Source organism: Bison bison, unplaced genomic scaffold (assembly GCF_000754665.1).
Source record: "Bison bison bison isolate TAMUID 2011002044 unplaced genomic scaffold, Bison_UMD1.0 scf7180017864464, whole genome shotgun sequence".
NCBI lineage: Eukaryota > Metazoa > Chordata > Mammalia > Artiodactyla > Bovidae > Bison > Bison bison.
Window position 1 is genome coordinate 7,316,080 of NW_011495025.1, and position 8,442 is coordinate 7,324,521.

Sequence of the window (8,442 nt, forward strand, 5' to 3'; positions counted from 1 at the left end):
CAGTCTCCCGGCAATCTTGATTCCAGCTTGTGTTTCTTCCAGTCCAGCGTTTCTCATGATGTACTCTGCCTATAAGTTAAATAAACAGGGTGACCATATACAGCCTTGACATACTCCTTTTCCTATTTGGAACCAGTCTTTTGTTCCATGTCCAGTTCTAACTGTTGCTTCCTGACCTGCATATAGGTTTCTCAAGAGGCAGGTCAAGTGGTCTGGTATTCCCATCTCTTTCAGAATTTCCCACAGTTTATTGTGATCCACACAGTCAAAGTCTTTGGCATAGTCAATAAAGCAGAAATAGATGTTTTTCTGGAACTGTCTTGCTTTTTCCATGATCCGGCAAATGTTGGCAATTTGATCTCTGGTTTCTCTGCCTTTTCTAAAACCAGCTTGAACATCTAGAAGTTCACGGTTCATGTATTGCTGAAGCCTGGCTTGGAGAATTTTGAGCATTACTTTACTAGCGTGTGAGATGAGTGCAATTGTGCGGTAGTTTGAGCATTCTTTGGCATTGCCTTTCTTTGGGATTGGAATGAAAACTGACATTTTCCAGTCCTGTGGCCACTGCTGAGTTTTCCAAATTTGCTGTCATACTGAGTGCACCACTTTCACAGCATCATCTTTCAGGATTTGAAATAGCTCAACTGGAATTCCATCACCTCCACTAGCTTTGTTCGTAGTGATGCTTCCTAAGGTCCACTTGACTTCACATTCCAGGATGTCTGGCTCTTGGTCAGTGATCACACCATCGTGATTATCTGGATCATGAAGATCTTTTTTGTACAGTTCTGTGTATTCTTGCCATCTCTTCTTAATATCTTCTGCTTCTGTTAAGTCCATACCTTTTCTGTCCTTTATCGAGCCCATTTTTGCATGAAATGTTCCCTTGGTATCTCTGATTTTCTTGAAGAGATCTCTAGTCTTTCCCATTCTGTTGTTTTCCTCTATTTCTTTGCATTGATCGCTGAAGAAGGCTTTCTTATCTCTTCTTGCTATTCTTTGGAACTCTGCATTCAGATGTTTATATCTTTCCTTTTCTCCTTTGCTTTTCGCTTCTCTTCTTTTCACAGCTATTTGTAATGCCTCTCCAGACAGCCATTTTACTGTTTTGCATTTCTTTTCCATGGGGACGGTCTTGAGCCCTATCTTCTGTACAATGTCATGAACCTCAGCCCATAGTTCATCAGGCACTCTATCTATCAGATCTAGGCCCTTAAATCTATTTCTCACTTCCACTGTATAATCATAAGGGATTTGATTTAGGTCATACCTGAATGGTCTAGTGGTTTTCCCTACTTTCTTTAAGTCTGAATTTGGCAATAATTAGTTCATGGTCTGAGCCACAGTCAGCTCCTGGTCTTGTTTTTGCTGACTGTATAGAGCTTCTCCATCTTTGGCTGCGAAGAATATAATCAATCTGATTTCGGTGTTGGCCATCTGGTGCTGTCCACGTATAGAGTCTTCTCTTGTGTTGTTGGAAGAGGGTGTTTGTTATGACCAGTGCATTTTCTTGGCAAAACTCTATCAGTCTTTGCCCTGCTTCATTGTGTATTCCAAGGCCAAATTTGCCTGTTACTCCAGGTGTTTCTTGACTTCTTACTTTTGCATTCCAGTCCCCTATAATGAGAAGGACATCTTTTTTCGGTGTTAGTTCTAAAAGGTCTTGTAGGTCTCATAGACCCATTCAACTTCAGCTTCTTCAGCATTACTGGTTGGGGCATAGACTTGGATTACTGTGATATTGAATGGTTTGCCTTGGAAACAAAGAGAGATCATTCTGTCGTTTTTGAGATTGCATCCAAGTACTGCACTTTGGACTCTCTTGTTGACCATGATGGCTACTCCATTTCTTCTGAGGGATTCCTGCCCGCAGTAGTAGATATAATGGTCATCTGAGTTAAATTCACCCATTCCAGTCCATTTCAGTTCGCTGATTCCTAGAATGTCGACTTTCACTCTTGCCATCTCTTGTTTCACCACTTCCAATTTGCCTTGAATCATGGACCTGACATTCCAGGTTCCTATGCAATATTGCTCTTTACAGCATCGGACCTTGCTTCTATCACCAGTCACATCCACAGCTGGGTATTCTTTTTGCTTTGGCTCCATCCCTTCATTCTTTCTGGAGTTATTTCTCCACTGATCTCCAGTAGCATATTGGGCACCTACTGACCTGGGGAGTTTCCTCTTTCAGTATCCTATCATTTTGCCTTTTCATACTGTTCATGGAGTTCTCAAGGCAAGAATACTGAAGTGGTTTGCCATTCCCTTCTCCAGTGGACCACATTCTGTCAGATCTCTCCACCAAGACCTGCCCATCTTAGGTTGCCCCATGGGCATGGCTTAGTTTCATTGAGTTAGACAAGGCTGTGGTCCTAGTGTGATTAGATTGACTAGTTTTCTGTGAGTATGGTTTCAGTGTGTTTGCCCTCTGATGCCCTCTGCAACACCTACCGTCTTACTTGGGTTTCTCTTACCTTGGGCGTGGGGTATCTCTTCATGGCTGCTCCAGCAAAGCATATAGTATTATATAATTTACAGGTGTACAGTGTAGTGATTCCCAATATTTAAAGGTTATGCTCCATATATAGTTACTACAAAATATTGGCTATATTCCTGAGTTATACTGTTTATCCTTATAGCTTATTTTGTATCTAATAGTTTGTACCTCTTAATCCCCTATGCCTGTCTCACTCCTCTCTCCTCCACTTCCCTCCCTTCTCCCCACTGGTAACCACTCATTTGTTCTCTATATCTGTGAATCTGCTTCTTCTTCTTCTTTTTTTTTTTTTTTGGTTATGTTCACTAGTATGTTGTATTTTTTTAGATTCCACACGTAAGTGATATAATACAGTGTTTATCTTTCTCTGTGTGACTTATTTCAGGCTTTCCTGATAGCTCAGTTGGTAAAGAATCCACCTGCAATGCAGGAGGCCCCAGTTCCATTCCTAGGTTGGGAAGATCTCCTGGAGAAGGGATAGGCTACCCACTCCAGTATTCTTGGGCTTCCCTTGTGGCTCAGCTGGTAAAGAATCCACCTGCACTGAAGGAGACCTGGGTTTAATCTCTGGGTTGGGAAGACCCACTGGAGAAGGGAAAGGTTTCATTAGTGTAATGCCCTCTAGGCTTCCCTGGTGGCTCAGATGGTAAAGAATCCGAGTGCAATGCAGGAGACCTGGGTTTGATCCCTGGGTCAGGAAGATCCCTTGTAGAAGGGAATGGCAACCCATTCCAGTATTCTTGCCAAGGAAATCCCGTGGACAGAGGAGCCTGGCAGACTATGGTCCATAGGGTCGCAGAGTTGGACATGACTGAAGCAACTTAGCACACAGCGCATGCCCTCAAAGTCCATCCATATTGCTGCAAATGGCATAATTTCATTCTTTTTAATGGCTGAATAGTATTCCATTGTATATATTTATACTGCAATAGCACCCCACTCCAGTACTCTTGCCTGGAAAATCCCATGGATGGAGGAGCCTGGTAGGCTGCAGTCCATGGGGTCACTAAGAGTCAGACATGACTGAGCGACTTCACTTTCACCTTTCACTTTCATGCATTGGAGAAGGAAATGGCAACCCACTCCAGTGTTCTTGCCTGGAGAATCCCAGGGACGGGGGAGCCAGGTGGGCTGCCGTCTATAGGGTCGCACAGAGTCAGACATGACTGAAGTGACTTAGCAGCAGCAGCATACTGCTTCTTAATCCATTCATCTTTTGGTGGTCACTTAGTTTGCTTTCATATCTTGGTAGTTTTAAATAACACTGCCGTGAATGTTGGGGTGCATGTATCTTTTTAAATTTCATTGTCATCTTCTTAAGCCTGGACAGCCTAATCAAGGGACTTATTGAGTTTACTGAGTTGACATTTACATGGAATTTATGGGGAAGGAAATGCAAAAAAAAATGCAAAAACAAATTCTCTCCCTCCTAATTCAAGACTACACTTTTTAATTTTTAAAAATACCAGTTCCCCCAATTTTTATGCCTCCATAATGACTCCCATTTATAGCATAGTCTCCTATTTAACACTGACTTTGAACTGTGGTGTTGGAGAAGACTCTTGAGAGTCCCTTGGACTGCAAGGAGATCCAACCAGTCCATTCTGAAGGAGATCAGCCCTGGGATTTCTTTGGAGGGAATGATGCTGAAGCTGAAACTCCAATACTTTGGCCACCTCATGCGAAGAGTTGACTCATTGGAAAAGACTCTGATGCTGGGAGGGATTGGGGGCAGGAGAAGGGGACGACAGAGGATGAGATGGCATCACTGACTCGATGGACGTGAGTCTGGGTGAACTCCGGGAGTTGGTGATGGACAGGGAGGCCTGGCGTGCTGTGATTCATGGGGTCGCAAAGAGTCGGACACGACTGAGTGATCTGATCTGATCTGATCTGAAATAAGTGGTTAAATGACACTCAGGAAAGAACAAACATAGGCTTCAAACTTATTCAGCAGCAGTTTTGTGGTTCTGTTTACCAAAATGATACATACTTGGTATCACACACATTTCATTAATTCCATAAATATTCATTTCATGTCTACCATGTCTCATCACAATTATAGATTCTCTGGAGACTGTGAAGCAAAGAGTATGAGACAACCCTGAATAAAATTGTTTACATTTGAAACCCTGGGAGTAAAGTGGGCATAATAATTAATCATAATAAAAAAGATCAAGTTATAATAATAATATAAAGCAAATAGTTTATTAAATACATTGTTTTTAAAGAAATATGAAAATATTCCATAGAAATATGTACGATATTCACAATTATTTGAAAAGCTATGAAATTAGTATGACAAAGAATTTGAACACTCTTGCTTATTCAAGTAAATTTGAAATGTCAATTTCTTAGAGAATTTCTGCTTTCTCCTTGACTGTGGACATACATTGCTGCCATGCCTTATTTACTTATTTTTCCCAAAAGGTAGGATAAAAATAAGCCTTTTTATCAAAAGAACTAGAAATGTTTAGATTCAGTGGTTCAAAGTGATGAAGTGAAGTCTGTGGATTCACTATGGTATTTTACATAATTGGAAGCTATGGTTTCAAGGTTGTTGATACTGAAGTAAAACTCAATTGCTAATTTCATTCACATTTGTAACTATAGACACTGAAGGATTAACTCATTTCAAAAGTGAATATTTGTTGCTTTTTAAAATCATGTTTTGAAGCACGTAATAAACTAGAGATTTTTCACTAATATTGTCACCAAAAATGACAAGAAACTAATATATTTTTTAAGTCCTGTACTGCTTTATGCTGACACTTTCTGTGTGTTCTTTCATTTAAGTTTACAACTCGAGGGGGAAGGTGCTCTGTATTCATCTACCCATCCATCCATATACCCAACAAAAATTTATATAATCTTTACTATGTGCTAACCATGGCAATAATAATAACAATAAGGTGTGCCTTGTGAGTCAAGGGAGAAGTATGTGCACATGATTTGAGTAACTGGAGGGAGAGGGCTGGTTTTGGGTTTAACACATCACTGATACTAAAATCCTTCCACGTCCCATCTCCTGGGGAACTGTTGTAGGAGGCAGCAGTGAAGACAATTATCAGGAATTCGGTAGAAATTTCCCAGGATTCCCAGGTTTAGTGTATGAAGAGCCAGCATCAGGGAAGAGATCTGTTTGCATGGGCTGATGGTATTCTTGACAATTTTAAATAGAATTTTTGCTATGGACAGAGAAAGCAGCACTTGCCGTGGAGGAAATGGTTAGAAGGAGTATGAACTGAGGTTCGCAGAGTGGGATTTGAGATGTACCAATTTGGATATTAAAAGAGTGACTTTGCTGTGTATCCCAAAGTAATACGGGTCAGACGAAATATGAAGAAAGTGAAGCTTTGAAAGTCAAATAGATAACAAAGACCCTGTGATTCAAGCCCAGGTTTGTACAACTTCCTTGGGCAACTTTTTATTTTAATTTTTTTCTTTTTTTTTTAAATTTTATTTTATTTTTAAACTTTACATAATTGTATTAGTTTTGCCAAATATCAAAATGAATCCGCCACAGGTATACTTTTTAAACCATTTGTAGACACTTACTTGAAATGCTTTCCTTGAAATTTGTCTTTTCAATATATTGAAAAGACATTTGTATGAAATGTAAAAAATTTGCATGAAATGGAACACTTTCTATAATAGCAAAATGCTTCAGTAAATAGAAAGTCATTCCAAGTTGTATTCTGACTCTCTGTCCTTTGTTCAAATGTACTGTTCACATATTCAGAGACAGAACGTCTCTATGACTTAATTATGATGAGTATAATAATTGAAAGTAGGTGGTTATTTTATGCCAGAAAAGATAATTAAATGGGGAATTGCACTATTAGCTAGCTTTTTAGTACCATGCATTATCCTTATGAAAGGTGATATTGTGATTCCACTGTACATTGCTCCGACAAAAAATATTTAGAGTCAACACTTCAGATCAGAGGGCATTAAGAAGTACATTAGACACAGAAGGCATCCTGCAGATATAATTAAAATACTTTGGAAATTTTATAAGCCTAAATATAGGGCATTGACTTCCTTTTTGACCATTGGTTTTATTGTCAGTAGGAGTGGCAATTCTTCTTGCACCTATAGTTTCAGTAGAAATAAATTAATCATCAGAATGGATATAATAGGGGCATAGACAGCTTAGTTGGAAATCTTACCATTTTTTTTCTTGGAAATCATAAGGAGAATATAAATAAATTTTTTTTCTCTAGAAAACAGAGAATTCACAAACTCTTGGTTACCTTTAACTGTACCCAGGCAAATGAAATCAACATCAGCTTTATGGGAATGATGGGGCTTTGGGTGCTGACGATAGGATGAAGAATTTGGGAACATGGAAAGGATTAGCAGTGGTGGATATTAGAAATCAGAAGCAAACATTCACTCCTGGAAGGAGCAGACCCATGTCTGAATGGGAAGTGCTGTGAATTGGACAGAACTGGGTGTAATTACTAACAAAGGTGGGGAAAGAAGTTGCAGAAAGTATCTGAGGAAGTCAAGAGGTCACTGACATGCCTTAGGAAACTCCATGTTCCAAAAGACAGTGAACAGTTTGGAAATCAAGAGGTATATCCCTTGGTATCAGTGATAAGCAAAGGATCCAAGGGAAATTAGAATTGGGGGTAGAAGCTCTTCTGAACCAGGATAGGTGTTAAGTGGCAAAAGAGCTGTGGATTATATTTTAAATAGTCTACTATTTTAGCAATACCAGAGAGAACTTTTGAACAAAGAAACCTAGAAAACTATTCACAGGGTCTCTTATTAATAACTGGTCTAGGAAAATTCAACTCATTTAAACATGCATAACAAAATTGAATTAAAGACAGTATCCAAACACAAAAACAATAAGAAAAATATGCAAAAGAGTACCAAAATCCCCTATGTAGAAAGAAATCTCATTGGAAAATATTGCATGAAGAAAATAAAAATTAAAATCATGCATTTCAGTGTGAATTAAAAACTTGAATGTAGCAATTACAACTCTCAAGTAATATCATATATATATATATATATATATATATATATATATATCTCAGAAATATAATAAGCCACAGAAAAGCTGAACAGTCAACAAGAAGTATCAGCTAGATTGTTGCAGGAGTTGAAGCATAAAGTGGTAGCTTTCAGAAAAGAGAAAGAAGAAAAAGAAAATAATTTAGAAGTGAAGACTAAATTTCAAAACATAAAACAGAGAACAGATATGTTAGGAAGCACAGTAAGGGACATAGAAGAAAAAAAATGAGGAAAAATAAGCAAATGAAGTACAAATAAGGAGATACAATGATTAGAGAGAAAAAGCTATTTTTCTTCCCTGGGTTGGGAAGTTCCTCTGGAGAAGGGAATGGCAACCCACTCCAATATTCTTGCCTGGAGAATTCCACGGACAGAGGAGCCTGGCAGAGTACAGTCCATGGGGTCTCAAAGAGTCAGACACAACTGAGCAGCTAACACTTTCACTTTCACTTTAGAATAAAGACAAAGGAGATACAATATATTTATAATTGAAGTTTCCAAAGTGCCGGGGTAAGGTAGGGGAAACCAAAAGTGGTATCAGTCAGTCAGTCAGTTCAGTCACTCAGTCGTGTCCAACTCTTTGCGACCCCGTGAATCGCAGCACGCCAGGCCTCCCTGTCCATCACCAACTCTTGGAGTTTACCCAAACCCATGTCCAGTAGGTTGGTGATGCCATCCAGCTATCTCATCCTCTGTCGTCCCCTTCTCCTCCTGCCCCCAATCCCTCCCAGCATCAGGGTCTTTTCCAATTAGTCAACACTTCGTATGAGGTGGCCAAAATATTGGAGTTTAAGCTTCAGCATCAGTCCTTCCCATGAACACCCAGGACTGATCTCCTTTAGGATGGACTGGTTAGATCTCCTTGCAGTCCAAGGGACTCTCAAGAGTCTTCTCCAACACCACAGTTCAAAATC